Below are 21,612 nucleotides of genomic sequence, written 5' to 3' on the forward strand. Positions count from 1 at the left end.
TTGCTTGAAGGTTTTGTATAGAATTATTTAGTGTGTCTCCGTCTATGCGTCAATTACAAGATTATCTTTAATTAGTCCATGAAAACATTCAAACACAAAACGCTGGTTGAGATAATCTTTTTTTCCGGCCAAAAAATGAAGATAAGCAAATTTATTTATAGTACCAACACATTTTTTTAGTTTAATGTGTCTGACAACACCATCGCAGGATGGTTCGCAGTTATTAATGATTGAATGCTTCATAAATGATGGATTCATATAACAATAATCATTTGTCTAAATCAGATCTGTTTGGAAATCTATTGAGATAATCCTCTTCGCACTTGATGATTTTGTCATCGTCGGTATTTTTTTGTCGTAATGTCGCTTGAGTTCTCTATAGCTTTAGCGCCACATTTTAAGCACAAATGAGTTTTTCCTCTAACTCCAACATCACACTGAATACATCTTATAGGTCCTAAATGACATTTACGAATACCTTGTAAATGCTCACCACAAAATTCACTTTTGCATGATTTATTGTAACAAGTCAATGAACCGATCATTAACCACTTGCACTGATTCATTATATAGTTAGATATTTGTCTAATATATAATATGAATCAAATATTTGATCTTGATGGAGTTGAGCAGATTTTAACCGAGACTGATTCTACCAAGGAGAAATTCTACAAAGATGGTGCATCTCACGTATGGTCCACTTGGAAAACTAGTGATATTGATTTTACAATGAATGATGAACGAGCGAATTAATTAATTGAAAGTCTTAATGATGAAAAGTATATTTTTCGAATAAATTTATTGTGCAAACGAATGATTTAGATGTGTGGATAATTCGCGATAAACGCGATCCGATCTTTGGTGGGAAAATAAACTATAATTTTACATAAAACTCTAAGCCAGGACAATTAACTGGTTTAGATAAACCATGTTACGATCGATCCTATCCTGTTACCGCTGTTGTTTATGGTCTTTATAAATTAAATGATAAACCCGATATCGAAAATCTTGCTCCGATGGAAATATCTGGGAATCTAAATTGTGTAGCAGAACGAGTAATGGAGCACTGTACAAAAACAAAACGCGGATCGGGTTTAACTGATTTGCGACGTGAGAAAATAACATCATGGGCTGAATCACTTAATGATGGAGCATCTATAAATGATGTTGCTGCATTATCAAGGAGGTTAAAATTTCCTATGATGGTAAAAACACTATCGGGGGAGATTTTATACTCGTCAGTAACTAAATCGCGAGGATCTCCAATAGAAATAATTGACCATAACTGTCACGCTTGGACATCCGTGGTAACAATATTTCCGCGAGATCGTGTTGTTAAATTCTATTCTTCGGGGGATGTTTGATTTTATTTACGAAATAAGTAAATCCGATCCGGTATCAATGTGGCTGTTTAAAAGCTCCGATGAAAAGTATGATCAGTTTGTTCGGGTTAACGGAGATTTATACCGCAAGGAATCTCTTCATAATGAGATGAAACAGTTATTAGAAAAGTATTCAATAGCTGATGAACTATTAATTAATTGTTTCACGGTTCCATCAGATGCTGCTCACGTTGCTAGAAAGAAAAACTCGTGGAAGCCAACGCGAAATGAGTTTCTCAGTGATGTACAATCAAGTTGTATTGAATACGGTCACGGCGGATTATGGAATACCAGGTACGACCATAGTTGTATGATATCTGTTGATATGATAGCTTGTTATCCTGGAAGTTTTCTAGGATTAGGTGATTGTGCTGAGTATTTTAAGGAGTTTGGACATCCGACACATGAAATGACTCGTGTAGCAATTAATGGTCCGCTGCCAGATTTTCCGTTAACTGGATTCGCTCGTGTAGTATCGTTTGAATTTGCTAGGGATCTTCATAAAATATGCTATATTTGGTTTGGAAAAAACTTTTCGAAACAACGTTGGGTACCAATAGTACTATTAAGATATATGTTGGACTGTTTGATGTTAAAATCACTGATAATCAGTGAGGCAATTATATCGTATCGAAAACAAACTTCTGTGTGGTTGCCAACGGATCACGATGAGAAAACAGCAAAAGATTTAGGTAGAAAAATAATAGGTAAATTTACTCAGGGTGGCGCGTATGATCACCAAAGACATCATTCTAGATTAATCATGGGTGATGTTGAATTAGATTTTATAATTGCTGATACCGCTGCAAAAAATACATTTTGTAGTCGAGAAGTTGTTCATTTATCCGACAGAAAAAAATTAGGTACCGTTGTTAGTTATATTGATGGAGAATCCCTGCAATATACTCATTTAAGATCATCTGTACTCGCGTACGTGAGTATAAATTTACTATCAATGATAAATAAGTTTCCTAAACTCGCAGTTAGGGTTGCTACTGATACATTCTATATTGAAGCTAAATACACATCATTGCTAAGTTCGTTAGCAGAAACTGAGTGGGGATCATGGAGAATAAAGCGCGAACAAATACTTGATTATTGTGCATCAGCTGATGTAATACTTAGAGATAATTATTGCTGCGGTGAAATATCAGAAATATCGTTGGCACCATCTGTGCACGATCCAATATAGCGATATAAAACAGTCTACGTAAATGGATTAGGTGGTTCAGGTAAAACAACGCGGTTAATAAAACTATTTCACGACTTTGATATGATTGTGTTAACGCCACCACACAGACTCGCTCGAGAAATGAAGCAGCATGGGGTTAATTCGTGTATTTATCACAGCTTTTTAAATATAACGGTGGAACGTGGACATCCTCGCGAATGGGGGAAAAATATATTCCAAAAGTAATTATTTGGGATGATGTACTGTATCTGTTGAGATACTAAAAACATTTCTCGATTGGTTATTATCTAGAAATACCGCGGTAATAATGTGCGGAGATCACGGTCAACCTAACCCTATTGATGGAAAATCTCCTCATGACTGGTTAAAAGGTTTTGTTGATTATTATGAAGAATTTGATACTGATTATAGATCTCTTGACGAAAAATTTTTGAATTTTAGGAAATTAATTCGATTGCAGTCAAATAAAATTCAGTGTGATGTAATGAGAAAAAGTAATCTCAGAAACATCGATGAGAAATTTTCCACTTGCGTGGAGACCAAATGATTTAATAGTTGCTAGCAGAAAAATAGTTAATGATAAAATTCAAGAGAAGTTTTTTCAGCTACATAAAATAAAATTTCCCAACGAGTAAGTCCCGCTTTATTATCGACCAGCAGATACGCGACAACAAAATATTGACGTTGATGTGCCAGGAGAATCAGTAAAGCAAAATTTAGTAATAAATGATATTGTTTTGGTTGATACTGATGTTGCTGAATGTGCGCTGCATGTGAATAAATCTCCTTAGACACTTGGATATGCAATGACAATTCACTCGTCGCAAGGATTAACTATCGCTGATACACGAGTCTGGATTGTTGATGATCGTGTGGAGTGGTCAAATTTAGTTTATTTAGCGGTATCTCGGGTTAAAAAATATCCCACCTCTGTAGAATTGTTCTTGAGGTAGCGGTTAATGATGATATTTGTCACAATGACGTATTAAGAAAAAAATTATCCAGTTATGAGCAGTATGAGAAAAAATTATAATTACAAATTTGACCTTCATGTGGAATTTATTGTATCGCTAAAGCAACAGCAAAATAATCATTGCGCGATTTGTAATTGTATAATGTTGTGGAAATACCAAAAAAATGATCCAAGACAATTTAACGCAGATAGAAAAGATAACCGTTGTGGTCATACAAAAGAAAATATTATGTTGACCTGTCTTGAGTGTAATCGTAATCGTGGAGCTAGTTAAGTGATTTAGGTGGTAATTGAGTATCTGCTGGAACTATTTGTAATTCTTCACGTGTAAAACCGCGTTGAGGAGCAGATGAATCAAGTGCATAAATTGCTGGTCTACCGGTTGATCTTGTTACTGTAGATATTTTATGTGTTGTAATGCTCCAAATTGGATCAGTTGCTCTTTTTCTGCCGCCCTCAAGTTCACCGTCTTTATTTAAATATCGTACGGTCATACTATCTAGCACTGGTTGTGTTGAAAAATCACGTCTTTTTATTGGTATAATTTTTTTTGTAATCGCGATAGCCGGTCTCATATTTATTGCTCGTGTTGGATCGCTATTTATCGCTGATATTACAGATGGTAATCTTTTAGTCCATTCGTATGATCTTGAATCCTGAATAAATTCTCTCGCGTACTGATATCCAAATAATCTCTCAGCTAGAGTTTTATTAAATCGCTCAACAATTGCCTGATCGCGGTGAATTTCAGTGAGTCCGCGACGTATTTTAACGTTATTTTGTTTCATTAAAAATTAGACGGCACCTAAAAACTCTCTGCCAGGATCAACCTGAAGTAAATTTGGCCATTTTAATGGTCCTCGTTGATAATATTTATTAAACGCATCTGCAACATCAACGGCTGTTTTATTTGTTAGTGGTTCCGCTTCTTTATATCTGCTTGCAATATCAACTACGGTGAGTATATACTTGTATATTTTTAAACCAATAATATCATGATGAAAGAACATTATATCGGCTTGATGAACTTCATTAGGAACACTAACGTCAAAATGAGCAAACGGAATTCGTTTTGGTGGTGGTAAATAAATTTGCCACACCGCTTGTTTGGATAACCACGATGCATCAGTTGGAATCTTTACTCGAGCGGCTTTAGCGAGTTTATTTATTGCTGCTTTACCTTTCCAAAATCCCGCAGGAGAATATTAAATCGATCCCATCATATTAATTACCAGCTAATAACGCTAATTTACCTTTCATTGCTGATTTTATCAACCAACTTGATAATTTTTCTCTAATAGATTTACTAGAAATAGAATTTAATGTGTGAATCAATTTTACATCCGCGAGATGCCTTTGTTGTAGATCGTTGCTTCGATAAGCAATATCATGAACGTAGCATGCTCTGTCAATGGCATTTACAGGATCTTCATTTAATTTTGGTTGATCGTTTTCATCAAGTCTGATATCGAGTCGTGTTCCTGGACCATAATAATTATATCCGGGAAGATGTTTTTCTCCAGGATACTAAGCCCAGGGAACACCAGGCAATTTTGTTAATTGTGCGGCAAGATCACCTCCGTAGTTTTTTATTATAAATCTGAACTTTTTTGTGCCACAAACAGCGCATTTACCAGTAATAGTTGATCTGTTATTGCGTGTTTTAACTGTAATTGGATCAATCGTTGATGCGCGTGATTTACATTTTACACAATATAGATCCATAGTATATTTATATCATGAATGGTTTTGATTTTTCCACTACAAAAAAAAAAAAACAAGAACCAGTTAAACATCATGCTGCGTTGCCAAATTCTATTAGAATGTTAATAATAGGTCCATCTGGTAGTGGAAAAACTCAGCTGTTGCATGATTTGGTAATGAGGTGGTTAAAATGGGATAAATTATATTTAGTTGCACCATCTGTTGATGATCAGAGATGCTATGAGGTACTTAAAGAATTTAACGAGAATGCGAGAAAGTATTTTCTTGTTGATATTTTTAGCTCATTTTACAAAACATAATCTTAATTACCTTTTAGAAGCTGTACGTGGTTCTTTAGAAGCAAGAACTTTTTTTAGGGTCTCCTTGGTATTTTCTCACTGCTCCATCCAAAGATGAATGGCATTGCTTCAGAGCATAGTCTGTTTTGTACTGGTGTCTACGACGTGTAATCATACTTTGCAAAATGTTTTGAACACACGACTGTTCACTTTGCAAAATAATTAAATGTCTTGCATAAAAAGATTAATACACATTACTAAGAGGAAGTAGTTCAGGCTTTTATTAAAATATTACCATTGAGTAGTAAGTGAATTTTTTGTGCGGTAAAAGAGAGAACATCTTTGGAATGAAGAACTTTCATATACTGAGAAATAGTAAAACACAGCTGGAAAGATTAAATAAAATGAAATATAAAACATTACTTTATATTTTGAAAACAAATATTAAAGTGCAGAACTTCATTTAACTTGAGCGAAAAGTGGATAAATTGAGAATACTCGCTTGAAAGTGTGGGCTTTCATCTCTTTTATATTTGTTATCGATTTCTTTTGCAATGTAGGAATCTTAAGATTCAAGGACAATGAAGTATTGGATCATATCGTGAAGCTGACTTACAATCGGGCACACAACAATGTTGTGCTGATTTTCTGCTAGTATTACTAGCGGCATCCATAATTACAGCAGCTTCTGCTACAGCTTGCTATGTTAGCCTCGTTCTGGCAATGGAATCTCGGGATGCATATTTGAGAGAGGTCTTATCTGGAAGAAAACCCATAAGAGGCGAAGTCATTTTAACTCTCGAGAAGGGCCTGTAGTAATAACTTACAACCTCACATGCCAGGCAGGTAAGGGCACTTATTCGTAGATTGCTTGTACATACATGCTTTAATAAATGTTTTGGACTGATAAGAGTTACCTAACGTTCCCCAGATGTACGCGGTGTAGGAACGCACACACCAGACGCTTACGTTGTAAGGGATTTATTTACATTTTGTAAGTATCGATCTACTATATATGTTCTTAAAACTACACAACTGCACATTCATATTACATGTGTTTACAACTGCGGGAACTCCGGTATAGTTAATGGGTGTAGTGCTTATAGAATGACGTTATACTTTCGGCCGCATTTAGTATCCATTATAGACGCAAATATTTAAAATGGCTGGGATCTAACTTGACACAGTTGAGTGATCGAGCAGTCGTTTTGACTCTAAAAGCGTCCAGGTGCAGACATTTGCTGAAAAGAGTACATTAGTTTTCTTGTGGCCTACAAGTTAGGAAGTCGAAAAGGAATGCTAGCATAAGAGGCGTATGTTTGCATTGGTCTCAAGTAGCTGTAGTATATGAGAATGAACGAATCATTATCTGATCTGTATTCTTCAAAATGTTTACTAAATTCTCACCGTAAAAAAAGTATTTTGTTTCATTAAGCCTTTTAGGTAGGTGCTTAACTCCAATTTTCAAATAATAAAATAAACTGTTATATTTTGCAAAATAACACAAAAGATGGCTTGGTCTAACTACTTCAATGGCTAGATCACAACTGACTAAAACAGTAAGCACACGCACACTAGTTTCTCACGCTAAAGTTATCATAAGGCATATAGGGTTACAACCGAGTGAGAGGCTGAAGCTGACCTCAAGTGACCCGTAACTGTCAGATCTTTTGTAACAACATAATGTTAATACCGAAAATTACCACAACTCCCCCTAACAATGAATTTTGTGCTTTTTTAATCCACACATTCATTTCTTCTTCTCTCTTGTTATAAATTTGTAAACATATTCAAATTTGACAATGGTCTATTTTGCACATAAATATATATCTGAAATAGTTTCCGATGAGTTGGAAAAGTTTTACTAATTGTAGTTCAAAGTAAGTTCTAGCCCTATGACATTCACAATCATTCTTATACTCATGAAAATAAGTACATGGTGATATATTGGCTTTGCCACTAAAATAGTTTGTCCTTCAATCCAGTTGTTATCACTGCAAAAAACTTATTTGATATAACAGATGTATTATTATGTCCTTGACTACTTCCAGTTTCTAATGTTTACAAGACATAACATAATTCAGAACAGCTATCAAGATCGCATCGCAAAATCTCTATATCTTGCAATCTTATTTATTCTACGTCCACTCCTTGTTCTAATCTCCCCTGTCTGGTTTGGTTCATTGATGAGTAACTGCATCTTGTCATTCAGTTCAGTTACCTCCTTGTTAGTATATTCGTATGTATCGTATATATCTGGTAACACATGTCTTCGTTTTCTCCTGTATATGGTACCATCCAGGGTTTTCACATCATATGACCTTGCCGTTCTAATTAGCCGGACAACTACAGCTGGTTCCCAAAAGGCAAAGCTCTTGTATTCTGATACTTACTTTGTCTCCAGAAGTCAGATTTGGAAGCTCCTCAGCTGTTCTGCCATACTGTTTCTTTTGCTGATTTTTCTTTTCACCCCGTTTCCAAGTTAGGTTTCTCTATTTTATAACTTGCGGACGCTGCATATTGGTAGTATGCGAAGTGGATCGAAGTCTTCGATTCATCAGTTCTTGTTCCGGAGAGCCTGTGTCATCAATTGTGTATTTCAATACTCCAATATCGATAAATATGAATCTTTCACATCTGTGTCTGCCTTATTGTATGCTTGAATCCCATTGTTTGTGCAAACCGATCATATTCTTTTGAGGAGAACAGTGGTCCATTACCACCCTTTACTTCTCGTGGTATTCCATGCTTTGCAAAAACTGACTTTGTGTTTGTGATTACTGTGCTTGCTTGTGTATTTTCTAACTTGGCAAATTCAAAATATATGGATCAATAGTCTATTATCAAGACAGTTGTAATTATTCCACATAAATAAATATATTCCAACGATTTTTCTTCGTGCGGTAGGTTGTCTAGACGTCAATGGTTCTTTTTTATTTGACTTTCTGTATTAATGCCAAGTAGAACCGTTCCATACTGTGTCTGCAATATGTGCATTCATGCCAGGTCAATACGTAAGGTCTCTTGCTGTTTGCTTTGTCTTCTCAATGCCCATATGACTTTTTGCAATTCTTTCAGGATTTATTTTTGAATGGCATCTTGTATTACAATCTTCTCTCCTTTTAGAACTTATCCGTCCATTTTCAAAGTTCATATATGCAGTTCCAGACATTCATGATTTCAAAAGGTATGAGATGTTTATCATTTGGCCATCCCTTTTCAATCGTTTCGCGTAATTCGGTCATTTTATTATCACGTTTAGTTCCATTATATTTGGTGTCTAAGTGTGTATCTGCACTCTATACATTTGACATGATCTTATGCACATATCACTCACTTTCACTATCCATGTTCATCTCAGATGTGTCTGTCTGTCTGTATGCTCTCGACAATGTATCTGCTACAATTAACTCTTTTCCTGGACAATACCTTAAGTCAGAACTGTACTTCTGCAGACGTAAAAGCATTCCCTGAAGTTTAGAGGTGTATTGAGGATTGATTCCAGAGCGTTATGATCCGATTCAACGTTTACTTGACGACCTTAACTATATTGATTAAATTTGTTAAGACCAAATAACATAGCAAACAGTTCTCTTTTGATCCGTGCATACGTTGTTTCTACATCTGTGAAGGACCTTTATGCAAATGCCTGACTGCATTAACACTGTTCCAAGTCCTGATTTTGACGCATCAAAACTAACAAAAACAGGCTTCTTAACATCGAAGTATTTCGACCTAGGTTCCTTGCTTCGAATCTGTTTGTTCGCTTTAAATGCATGTTTCAGTACCGTTTCCCAAACAAATTCCAAAACAAATTGAGTGTCACGTTTCAAACGTGCTCTGATTGGTTCTGTCACTGCAGACATAATTGGGAAAAATTTAGCTAAGTAGTTGACTGTACCCAGTTCTTTTCTTGTCCGTCATAACGGGCATTTCTGTGATTGTTAATCTTTTTCTGGATCAGGTGTAATACCTGATGATGTCAACATGTGTTCCACGTAGCAATCTTGTGTTAGTCCAAACTGGCTTTTTTAAAATTCAGTGTCGGATTTATTTAATGGTTCTCTTTAAAACATATTTTAGTTTACCAGCATGATCTTACTGTGATGTTCCCCAAACAATTATGACATCTCTATCAGTCTTCACCCCAGGCAGGTCTTCAAAACACTGTGACATGCGTTTCGCGGAACACTACACGAGCAGATGTAACACAAAAAGGCATTCTCAGGTAACAATATCCACCAAACGGACTGTTAGATATAGTCAATAACTGGCTTTCTTCATTCAGGGATATTTGCCAGAAACCATGACTGGCATCTAGTATGGAGAAAACCTTAGCACCAGCCATCCTTGTGGTTATCTCTTCAATTTTAGGAAGTTGATAATGCTCTCGCTTGATCGCTTGATTCAAATGTATCGGATCTAGACAAATTCGCAGGTTTACCGACTTTGGTTTTTCCACAACTGCTAATGAACTGACCCATTTTGTTGGTTCTTCAACTTTCCGCATTACATTTTTGCGAACCATCTCTTCCAATGTTGATTTAAGTGGTTCTAGTAAGGCTTTTCTTGATGGATTAATGACAGGTTTTACTTTTTGTTGTCATTTGCAACACGATATTGTTGTTTTAGGCATCCTAGACATTTGAACACACTGGGGAATTCTTTCACGATATGACTGTCCTTATTCCTGTGAACATTGCAAACAACTTGTATTAAGTACAAATCTTGAGAGGCTCTGAACACAAGGATAGAAGATAGGTTTGCTTTTGTGGTATAAAAATCAAATTCGTGATTTTTGCAGTTTAATTTGTATTTGACTGTGACAATTCGTTTGTCACCAGCATAGCTTCTGAGAAATGTCTTACTTGGTTTTAATTCAACGTTGTCAATGTTCATTGTTTCAAAAATGATTTGGAATGATGTTTACTTGCGAGCCAGTATCAATTTTAAATTTGACATCAGTTCCGTGAAGAGTCAGAGTGACGTACCATTCTTCTTTGTCACTGATTTCAGTGTTTACCTTTCACACTGTTCCTACAAAAGATTTCTTCCTCTTCACTTGAGTATTCTTGCATACCATGCACCCGTTTTGTCTTGCAGCATTTCAGAAAATGATGCTGCTTTCGACACTTGTAGCAAGTTTTTCCATAGGCTAGACACCTACCTTTTGCATGTAATTTGCCACATTAACCACATTTGAATAATCTGGAGTTGAGTTCATGTATAATATTGTCGGTCTTTTTTTTGTTTGTGCCATTTTATTTTCTTTTTTCTTCATTTTCACACCATGAACATCTGATGCAGCTGTTCATTTTGCATACTGTGAATTTACTTTTTGGATTCTTCGTCTGCTCTGCAGATAGCCAGTGCTTTTTGTAATGTCAATTGATCTTCTCGTAAAAATCTTTCTTTTACTTTTTCAGAATTATTCCAACGGACAATTCTATCTCTAATCATTTCATCCTGTCGATTTTCAAATTTCCAGTTCTTTGCAATCAATTTAAGTTCAGTTACATAGTGGTCAATGGTTTCATTTTTTTTTTTTTTTTGTTGTATTCTTGTATTGAATATGTGCCTTTCTAATGTAATGTTAATTTTCTGCTTGTTACTGCAATAATCCTCAAACGTTTTGATCAGTGGATCAATTTTTATTCATCTTCATTGGCCTCAAATGTAAATGTGTTGTAAATGTCACTACCATCCTGGCCAATAATACATAGGAAATCACTGAATTTTTCTTTGCCTTCTTTATCTGTAAGCACAACATCCAAGTAACACTGCATAATCTGCTTTCACCTCCTCCAAGTTTCTGCTAGGTGGTAGGAATTAAAGCCCATTTCAGGTGGCTGAATGAGTTTTTTTTAGTTTATCGATGAGGTCAAAATTAACCAACACACTTGTGTGTCCAAATTTCAGAATTCTTATGGAGATACAAGTCTTAATGGTAAAAATCCAACCTTTTCTAGAAGTTCCCTTTCAAACACAACGTTGTGTTTCGAGAAATTGTAAAAATGGTAAATATCCAACCTTTTCCAGAAGTTACCCTTCAAACACCGCGTTATGTTTCCAGAAATGGTAAAAATGGTAAAATTCCAACTTTTTCCAGAAGTTCCCCTTCAAACACCACGTTATGTTTCGCTAAATAACACAAAACATGGTTTGGTCTAGCAAGTTTGATGGCTAGATTACAACTAAATAAAACCGACAACATACTCACACTAATTTCTCACGCTAATATTATCATAAGGCATATATGGTTGGAATGTTATCATAAGGCATATATGGTTGGAATGTTATCATAAGGCATTTATGGTTGTAATGTTATCATAAGGCATATATGGTTGGAATGTTATCATAAGGCATATATGGTTGGAATGTTATCATAAGGCATATATGGCTGGAATGTTATCATAAGGCATATATGGCTGGAATGTTATCATAAGGCATATATGGTTGGAATGTTATCATAAGGCATATATGGTTGGAATGTTATCATAAGGCATTTATGGTTGGAATGTTATCATAAGGCATATATGGTTGAAATGTTATCATAAGGCATTTATGGTTGGAATGTTATCATAAGGCATATATGGTTGGAATGTTATCATAAGGCATATATGGTTGGAATGTTATCATAAGGCATATATGGTTGGAATGTTATCATAAGGCATATATGGTTGAAATGTTATCATAAGGCATATATGGTTGAAATGTTATCATAAGGCATATATGGTTGGAATGTTATCATAAGGCATATATGGCTGGAATGTTATCATAAGGCATTTATGGTTGTAATGTTATCATAAGGCATATATGGTTGGAATGTTATCATAAGGCATATATGGCTGGAATGTTATCATAAGGCATTTATGGTTGTAATGTTATCATAAGGCATATATGGTTGGAATGTTATCATAAGGCATATATGGCTGGAATGTTATCATAAGGCATTTATGGTTGTAATGTTATCATAAGGCATATATGGTTGGAATGTTATCATAAGGCATATATGGTTGAAATGTTATCATAAGGCATATATGGTTGGAATGTTATCATAAGGCATATATGGTTGAAATGTTATCATAAGGCATATATGGTTGGAATGTTATCATAAGGCATATATGGTTGAAATGTTATCATAAGGCATATATGGTTGGAATGTTATCATAAGGCATATATGGTTGGAATGTTATCATAAGGCATATATGGTTGGAATGTTATCATAAGGCATATATGGTTGGAATGTTATCATAAGGCATATATGGTTGGAATGTTATCATAAGGCATATATGGTTGAAATGTTATCATAAGGCATATATGGTTGAAATGTTATCATAAGGCATATATGGTTGGAATGTTATCATAAGGCATTTATGGTTGGAATGTTATCATAAGGCATATATGGCTGGAATGTTATCATAAGGCATTTATGGTTGTAATGTTATCATAAGGCATATATGGTTGGAATGTTATCATAAGGCATATATGGTTGAAATGTTATCATAAGGCATATATGGTTGGAATGTTATCATAAGGCATATATGGTTGAAATGTTATCATAAGGCATATATGGTTTGAATGTTATCATAAGGCATATATGGTTGAAATGTTATCATAAGGCATATATGGTTGAAATGTTATCATAAGGCATATATGGCTGGAATGTTATCATAAGGCATATATGGTTGGAATGTTATCATAAGGCATATATGGTTGGAATGTTATCATAAGGCATATATGGTTGGAATGTTATCATAAGGCATATATGGTTGAAATGTTATCATAAGGCATATATGGTTGAAATGTTATCATAAGGCATATATGGTTGGAATGTTATCATAAGGCATTTATGGTTGGAATGTTATCATAAGGCATATATGGTTGGAATGTTATCATAAGGCATATATGGTTGGAATGTTATCATAAGGCATTTATGGTTGGAATGTTATCATAAGGCATTTATGGTTGGAATGTTATCATAAGGCATATATGGTTGGAATGTTATCATAAGGCATTTGTGGTTGGAATGTTATCATAAGGCATATATGGCTGGAATGTTATCATAAGGCATATATGGCTGGAATGTTATCATAAGGCATATATGGTTGGAATGTTATCATAAGGCATTTATGGTTGAAATGTTATCATAAGGCATACATGGTTGAAATGTTATCATAAGGCATATATGGTTGGAATGTTATCATAAGGCATATATGGCTGGAATGTTATCATAAGGCATATATGGTTGGAATGTTATCATAAGGCATATATGGCTGGAATGTTATCATAAGGCATATATGGCTGGAATGTTATCATAAGGCATATATGGTTGGAATGTTATCATAAGGCATATATGGCTGGAATGTTATCATAAGGCATATATGGCTGGAATGTTATCATAAGGCATATATGGCTGGAATGTTATCATAAGGCACATATGGTTGGAATGTTATCATAAGGCATATATGGCTGGAATGTTATCATAAGGCATATATGGCTGGAATGTTATCATAAGGCATATATGGCTGGAATGTTATCATAAGGCATATATGGTTGGAATGTTATCATAAGGCATATATGGCTGGAATGTTATCATAAGGCATATATGGCTGGAATGTTATCATAAGGCATATATGGTTGGAATGTTATCATAAGGCATATATGGCTGGAATGTTATCATAAGGCATATATGGCTGGAATGTTATCATAAGGCATATATGGTTGAAATGTTATCATAAGGCATATATGGTTGGAATGTTATCATAAGGCATATATGGTTGGAATGTTATCATAAGGCATTTATGGTTGAAATGTTATCATAAGGCATATATGGTTGGAATGTTATCATAAGGCATTTATGGTTACAACTGAGTGAGAGCCTGGGGCTGATCTCAGGTGACCTAAAACTGTCAGAATGTTAATACCATTTATTACCAAAGAAGCTATAATTTTCAATGGCAGGTCAAAGTTGCTATTTTGGTTAGCAATGGATGCATTGTTAGGGCCTATGTGATGTACGTCTGCTAGCGACTATAAGCACAAGAAGTAGTAAGATATGTTGCTTTCTCTTTTCGTAATTAAATGATGTTTTATTAAGCTTTAATCTTCATTTATTAGGCAGTTTTACTTATTCTCAGCTGTAAGGTTATCATGTGTGTGTATTAGGGATTTGTTATATGATTTAACTGTTTTCCAATTTTCTAGTCTTGTACATAGTCACGTTGAATAGAATCCACATCTTTCAAAACAATACAAGCAGAATCTTTACAGCACACTCACCCCATGACCTTATGGACATTAAACATTTGGTTTAACAGGTCTAGCTCTATGGTCTATGTAAGTGAGAACAGTCATTTGTGTTTATGCAAATTAATTAACTGATTATTTACAGGACTTACAATTAGTTTTAGATTTTGAAAATGCTGATAATATTAGAGACAATGCAGTAGATTATGTTTCTCTGATTAGCATGAGTATATTATGTAGAGATTTTAAAGAAATATATATTTTATACTTAAAATCTGACAATCTTTGCCAACCGTTACACTTAAACTACATTTATTTAATATATAAATTTTGAGGAAGTGGATGAAAGTGAGTGCGAGTCTGATCAGATATATAATAATGATTTATATGTTTTCAAATCAAATTCCAGACAACTTATTAGTGAGATATCAAATGTTTAGTTTAATGTAGGAAACACATATCTATGTGCTAGAAACAATCAAGGTTACAGCCAGTTATAGTAATATGATATCAGGATGAAGTTCGCTCGGCTGAAGTGGTTGGAGAGAGCTTTTGAATTTGAATTAAATACATATGTAATCTAGATGTTTGCTTGTCTGCTCTACCAGCAAATTCCCCAATGTAGCTGTCGCCCACCCTACACAGCTACACCATATGCACTGAATCTATTTGCACGAGGTTGTCTCGACCTATAACTGAAGTCTGAGGTACAGGATTGTCTTCTGTACGTCAATGAATGACATAATTTAAGAATAGGTCATCTCGTCTGATATCAACCTAAACGCCACATTGAATAATAACGAAATGCTTGTAACATTCCTATTCTTGATGTACCTAAGGCATATAGAAATAATTACCTAAGCAAGCCAATATTTTTTAGAGTTTATAATCATAAGCAATTATGCGTAAAGGAGAGAAAAATAAACCTTGACTAATACTAACATGTCCCGTATCTCAGCAGGGTTTATTAGGGATGCTTTTATCTACCTACATCTCTCTCTCTCTCTCTCTCTCTCTCTATATATATATATATACATATATATATATATATATATATATATATATATATATATATATATATATATATATATATATATATATATATATCTCCATCGATGGGTACAACTTGGAAGTTGTCGAGAACTTCACATACCTTGGGTCTAACATCTCCAGCTCACTCTCCATTGATTCTGAGATGAATGGCAGGATTGCCAAGGCAGCAGCAGTGATGGCCAGACTTAACCAGAGGGTCTGGAACAACCCCAACCTCACAGAGAAGACCAAACTGCTTGTCTACCAAGCTTGCGTGCTCAGCTCACTTCTCTACAGCAGCGAAACATGGACCACCTATGCAACACACGAGAGGAAACTCAACAGCTTCCACTTGAGATGTCTGCGGCGCATTCTGCACATCCAGTGGCATGACAAAGTACCCAACACAGAGGTTCTAGAACGCGCCAACATGAACAGCATGTTCTCCATTCTCAGCGAGAGGCGCCTTCGCTGGCTTGGCCATGTCAAAATAATGGATCCAGGCCGCATTCCCAAGGATCTGTTATATGGAGAGTTAGCAGAAGTTGCACGACCAACTGGACGACCACATCTGCGCTACAAAGATGTCTGAAAGAAGGATATGAAGACGGCAAACATCAATGTCAACGACTGGGAGAGCTGTGCAAACAACCGTTCCAGCTGGCGTCTAGCTGTCAGGCAGGGAGTTCAAAACGCAGAGGAAGAGAGAAAAATAAAACAAGCTGAAAAGAGAGCTAGAAAGAAGGATAAACAAAAGCTTACTTTGGAGTTACGCCATCGTCTCCCGTAGACGGACGGATGCCAAGAGAAAAAAAAAAAAATATATATATATATATATATATATATATATATATATATATATATATATATATATATATATAATCTTTGTAGGTGCGATTGGGTTTAATTTAACTGACTACTATAAATTTATTCTTTGTATCCTCTGACCTCTGTCAGGTTCGGTTTAGAAGTTGGGAGGGAGGCCCATCCCAACATAACAGTCCAAATGTTAGAATCCAACATGGGTTCTGGTATCTCCAGGGAACTAAGGTAAATTGAACTTGACGTGTTTTAACCTTTGATAGTCCATGGTCAGTTTCTCATTTTTCGTTCATATTTAAATCCATTGCGTGTTGTTTACTTATATTCCATATTAATCCATAAAAGCGATAAAGGGAGAAAATAAACAATATTCTAAAGGACTGAGAATGGATACAATAGTTGCATAATTACATTTTCAAGCGGACACATCAGGAATGGGTGTAAGGAAAGTCATTCCTTTTCGAAACTTAAGAATGTACATGATCCAGTATTGATACACTAATACTTTTATTACTTTGTCATTGCGAGGAAACTAGGCGAGCTTTATTTACTTCAAACTAAAGAGAGATTTATAACACGAAAAAAGATTAAATATATTGACTATACGTATGTTTCATTTTAAATTCGCGATATACTTGTCATTTAGTAATTGATATGTAAACACGGAAGGAGTAGCACGCTTGTTCATATTTTTCCTCATTTAGTCTCTCTCTCTCTCTCTCTCTCTGTGTGTGCCTGACATTTACTCTCTAATAATAATAATAATAATAATGATATAGCTAGTACTACTAATACTGCAACTACTAATAATAAATAGTTATATAAGACAAATAATAATAGTTATGATAACTCATTTAAATTTTTCAATTAGGAGTAAATTCTGTGTAGTTTTATGACGAATGAGTATCCGTTGTCTTAATGAAGAATTTGAAAGCACGGCGGTTTTAATAACGCTGTACCGCCTGATCTCACTAAGGTCATCTTTTTTAATATTCACTAAAAATTGAAATCATCAATTTTAATTTATAATACACATATAATATTCATGTTGCTGTATATTTCATTAGGGCCGTCATATTTATCACTATTATAATTTCGATGAGTCTAGTTGTAGTTGCACTATCTGAGAGGGATAACCGTTAAGCTCATGGCTAAGAAATATCATTATTACGGAAGCACGATTACTACTTCGGTATTTCCCGTACATGTTCATGCAAAACAAACAATATTTTAAAAGATATTAGCTCAGTAGCCAGTGACTTTATATGAATGTAATTGTTTGCATTCACTTTAATTTCCTGTTGAATTGCAAATAAATGTGTTTTACATTTTACTACATCATGCTAGCCGTCGCAGTCTTAAGATTAATTTACCGTATGCACCAATCCCTTTGTCACCATTGTGCCCCGATAAATCGATCCTCACCTAATACGCTAACAGAAGTATATTACAAACGGTGGCATTTAGATGCCATTTGAACAGGTGGGGTCGGTCTAACCCTGCAACATCTTCTGAAACATTCTAAGAATACAGTTAGTGACAGAAATAACATATTGGTATGCTTAACATGACCATGAAATGAAGGAAACAGAGGTGTAAGTTTATTTGAAACCTATACCTATATAAGGAAGGGTAAGTTATAAGCAATCCTAGTCTAATATGTTTGAACAGCAGCATGATTTTTATATAACAAAAGTACTGGTGTCTCCACGTCTACTAATCTAAATCTAATCCACGTCTACTAATCTAAATCTAATCCACGTCTACTAATCTAAATCTAATCCACGTCTACAAATCTAGATCTAATCCACGTCTACTAATCTAAATCTAATCCACGTCTACTAATCTAAATCTAATCCACGCCTACTAATCTAAATCTAATCCACGTGGATTAAACAGGGCCAATATAACTCACGATTTCGTCAAGCTCATTTAGTCTACTCTCGTTTCTCGTATTCGTTGACAACACATAGGCTGTAATGAAATACCGTCAAGGGGAAATTAAATGCAATACGTATACGACCATAATTAAAGAAAAACAAACACAAGTATGTTTGAATTCGAAAAGGCGTATGCATTCAAAGGAGGATCGAATGAATGATAGTCACAGTAACGGGAATTATTAAGCATATGTAAACCAACCAAAACAACCGAGTGAGCCGTACATTGAGAGAAAACGCGTCATAGTATAAGATCTGATTTACGTGCAAAAAATGAATACTGTTTACATCTCTCTATTTTGCTCTATGTACATGGTGTTGCCTCTCCCTAGAAGGCTTACCTTACTGTTACAGTGCTTGCTCCTCGGCAACAGCACATGGTCAGTTGAGTTGTTGTTGTAGGGTTTACCGCCATTTTTCAGCACACGATAGGCTATACATGGCGGCCAGTATTAATGGTGGAGGAAGAACCCGGGAAAACCTCGGAGAGAATCGCCGACCCACGAGAAGCTACTGGCAAGCTTTCTCACATACCCACATTGGCTGAATCCGAGACTCGAACCCATGCAGACAGAGGTGAGATGGCTGTGATCCTTAACGGACAGCGCTTTAGACCACTCGGCCACTCGGGGCCCCTGGTCAGTTGAGTAAATATGTTTAGATGGTAATTAGTCAGAAGAGAAAATATATTTCTCACTTGATTGTTGGTAGGAATTGGCGTTATTGAATTAGCCTTCGTTTCTAGAAAGTAACTTAGTGATGTATATGCGGTATTTTCTTCACAGAGTTATGTGCCCCAAAGACGACTCTTCCCCAGGGAGCAAATTCATCCAGCACAAACTTCCAATGACCATGTGTGTTGGGTGGGTGGGTGGTGGGTGCATAACACGCGTAATGCTTCGTTTGTACGTGATGACAATTGTTAAATGCACGACTGTTTTGCAGCAAAAGATAATCAAACATAATAAAAATGGACTGCTGATGATAAAATATGGCACTGTATCATCATTAAACTTGGAATACACACACACATACACACATACACATATATACACACACATATATATATACACACACAAAAGCCCCCCCCCCCCCATAAAAATTGATAGCTGTAAAGCCAAACTATGCACTTGTACGTAGACTCTGAAACACAAACAGGCAAAGAGCGAAAACAAACCATCACATTGACTTGACATTACTTTAGTATACCTGACTTAATACGACCGGAGTTATTGTAATGGATCAGTGGATTTGTAAATCAAATATTAATGGTTGAAAGATTCATCTCCGCCCAAAATTTTCGCCTAGAGAGTTGATTACATCTTGTTAAATCAATCACAACTAGATATGTTCTACATTGAATGCTGCGTGGACACTCAATAAATGAACAACAAAAGAATGACTTCAGGTACGAGCTGGTGTTATGCAAAGAACATGTGTTTGGAGCCTCTTGATGTCAAGATTAAGCCACCATGAATGAGGCAGTCAATGTCAGTCACAAATGCCCTGGGAAGGAGCCACCATGAATGAGGCAGTCAATGTCAGTCACAAATGCCCTGGGAAGGAGCCACCATGAATGAGGCAGTCAATGTCAGTCACAAATGCTCCGAGAAGGAGCCACCATGAATGAGGCAGTCAATGTCAGTCACAAATGCTCCGAGAAGGAGCCACCATGAATGAGGCAGTCAATGTCAGTCACAAATGCCCTGGGAAGGAGCCACCATGAATGAGGCAGTCAATGTCAGTCACAAATGCTCCGAGAAGGAACCACCATGAATGAGGCAGTCAATGTCAGTCACAAATGCTCCGAGAAGGAGCCACCATAAATGAGGCAGTCAATGTCAGTCACAAATGCTCTGAGAAGGAGCCACCATAAATGAGGCAGTCAATGTCAGTCACAAATGCCCCGAGAAGGAGCCACCATGAATTAAAGACGTATGAAATTAGCAACACTTTATAAAGGTTCTAGATGAGAACAGATGATGTGCTATCACGTAGGAATCTAATCTCCTCTCGGTGGATTGTATGTTCGCTATTTTCTATTTTCTACACATGGGGAAGAGGTAATACGTACTAAAATGTGAAACGTGTTACATTTATAACTAAAACTTATGGCAACAAGTCACTACTTATGGGATATTACGTTTTGGCAACTCCAAACCAGACCGTTATAATAACTGTATCAAATTGTTTTTATACAAAAAATTGTACGGTGGACTATTGTTGAGTCTAAACAATGATACAATTGAAACTAAATGTGGAGCGTGAAATGCATTGATATAGCTCATATAGATCATTTGGATAGAATAGTTGTGCATGATTTGTATGCAGTGTCAATATCGTGGCAACCGTACCACAGGCTGGCACGTGAAGGACGAGGCAAATACATCTATGTAATCTACGCACATTTCCTATTATTCCGATATTTTTAGTTGTATTACAGCGACACCATACACAATCAATAATGTGAAATAAAACATTTCATCAGCTCGTCATTGGGTAGAATGTATTAGAATGTGTCCTAATATGAGAGCAGTGCAATGAATACTGCATCAAGAAAGTAACCGGTAGGCTCGTGGTCGTTTGTGTTTGCACATATTACGCATACAGAACGTACATTTTGGGGATGATATTCCTGTGATAACGTTTATCAGTATGATTAATTTATTAATTGTCTGACATTTCATTCATCATTTGTGTTCTCAACGTGTATTGGACCCGCAGTTTGTACAGCTCTTAGGGATGTCTCGAATTTGTTGATGATGCAAGTTATAAAAACAAACAACAACAATTTTAAGTAGAACGGGTATCAAACAACGTCTTTCCCTCTGTTTTATGGACTATCACATCAATATCCATGATGTGTGAGATTATCAACCATTTGATATAAACCGACTGTTCTATTCGTTGCATAATGAGAACATATTCAAACCTGGTGATCTGACCTGTTTGTTCAAAATATTTTATTCAGTCTATATCAAACTGTACGATTTCTTAGCTGTTAATTTTGGTGCTTTTT

General features: G+C 35.6%; 1 protein-coding gene across 2 annotated transcripts in view; it reads left to right on the top strand.

The window, feature by feature from the left end:
• The first annotated feature begins 6,253 nt into the window (after positions 1-6,253).
• Positions 6,254-21,612, top strand: part of LOC149783289 (uncharacterized) — a 28,444-nt gene continuing 13,085 nt past the window's right edge. Inside the window, exon 1 of one of the 2 annotated variants that reach the window (XM_089931524.1) lies at positions 6,254-6,396. The gene's annotated coding sequence lies outside the window, so the exon portion shown is untranslated. Of the gene's footprint in view, positions 6,397-6,438; positions 6,545-21,612 lie in introns of those variants that run through there. The other variant, XM_089931523.1, reaches the window with a different exon arrangement.

The sequence above is a fragment of the Sinohyriopsis cumingii genome, chromosome 14 (assembly GCF_028554795.1).
Source record: "Sinohyriopsis cumingii isolate HCF-2022 chromosome 14, ASM2855479v2, whole genome shotgun sequence".
NCBI lineage: Eukaryota > Metazoa > Mollusca > Bivalvia > Unionida > Unionidae > Sinohyriopsis > Sinohyriopsis cumingii.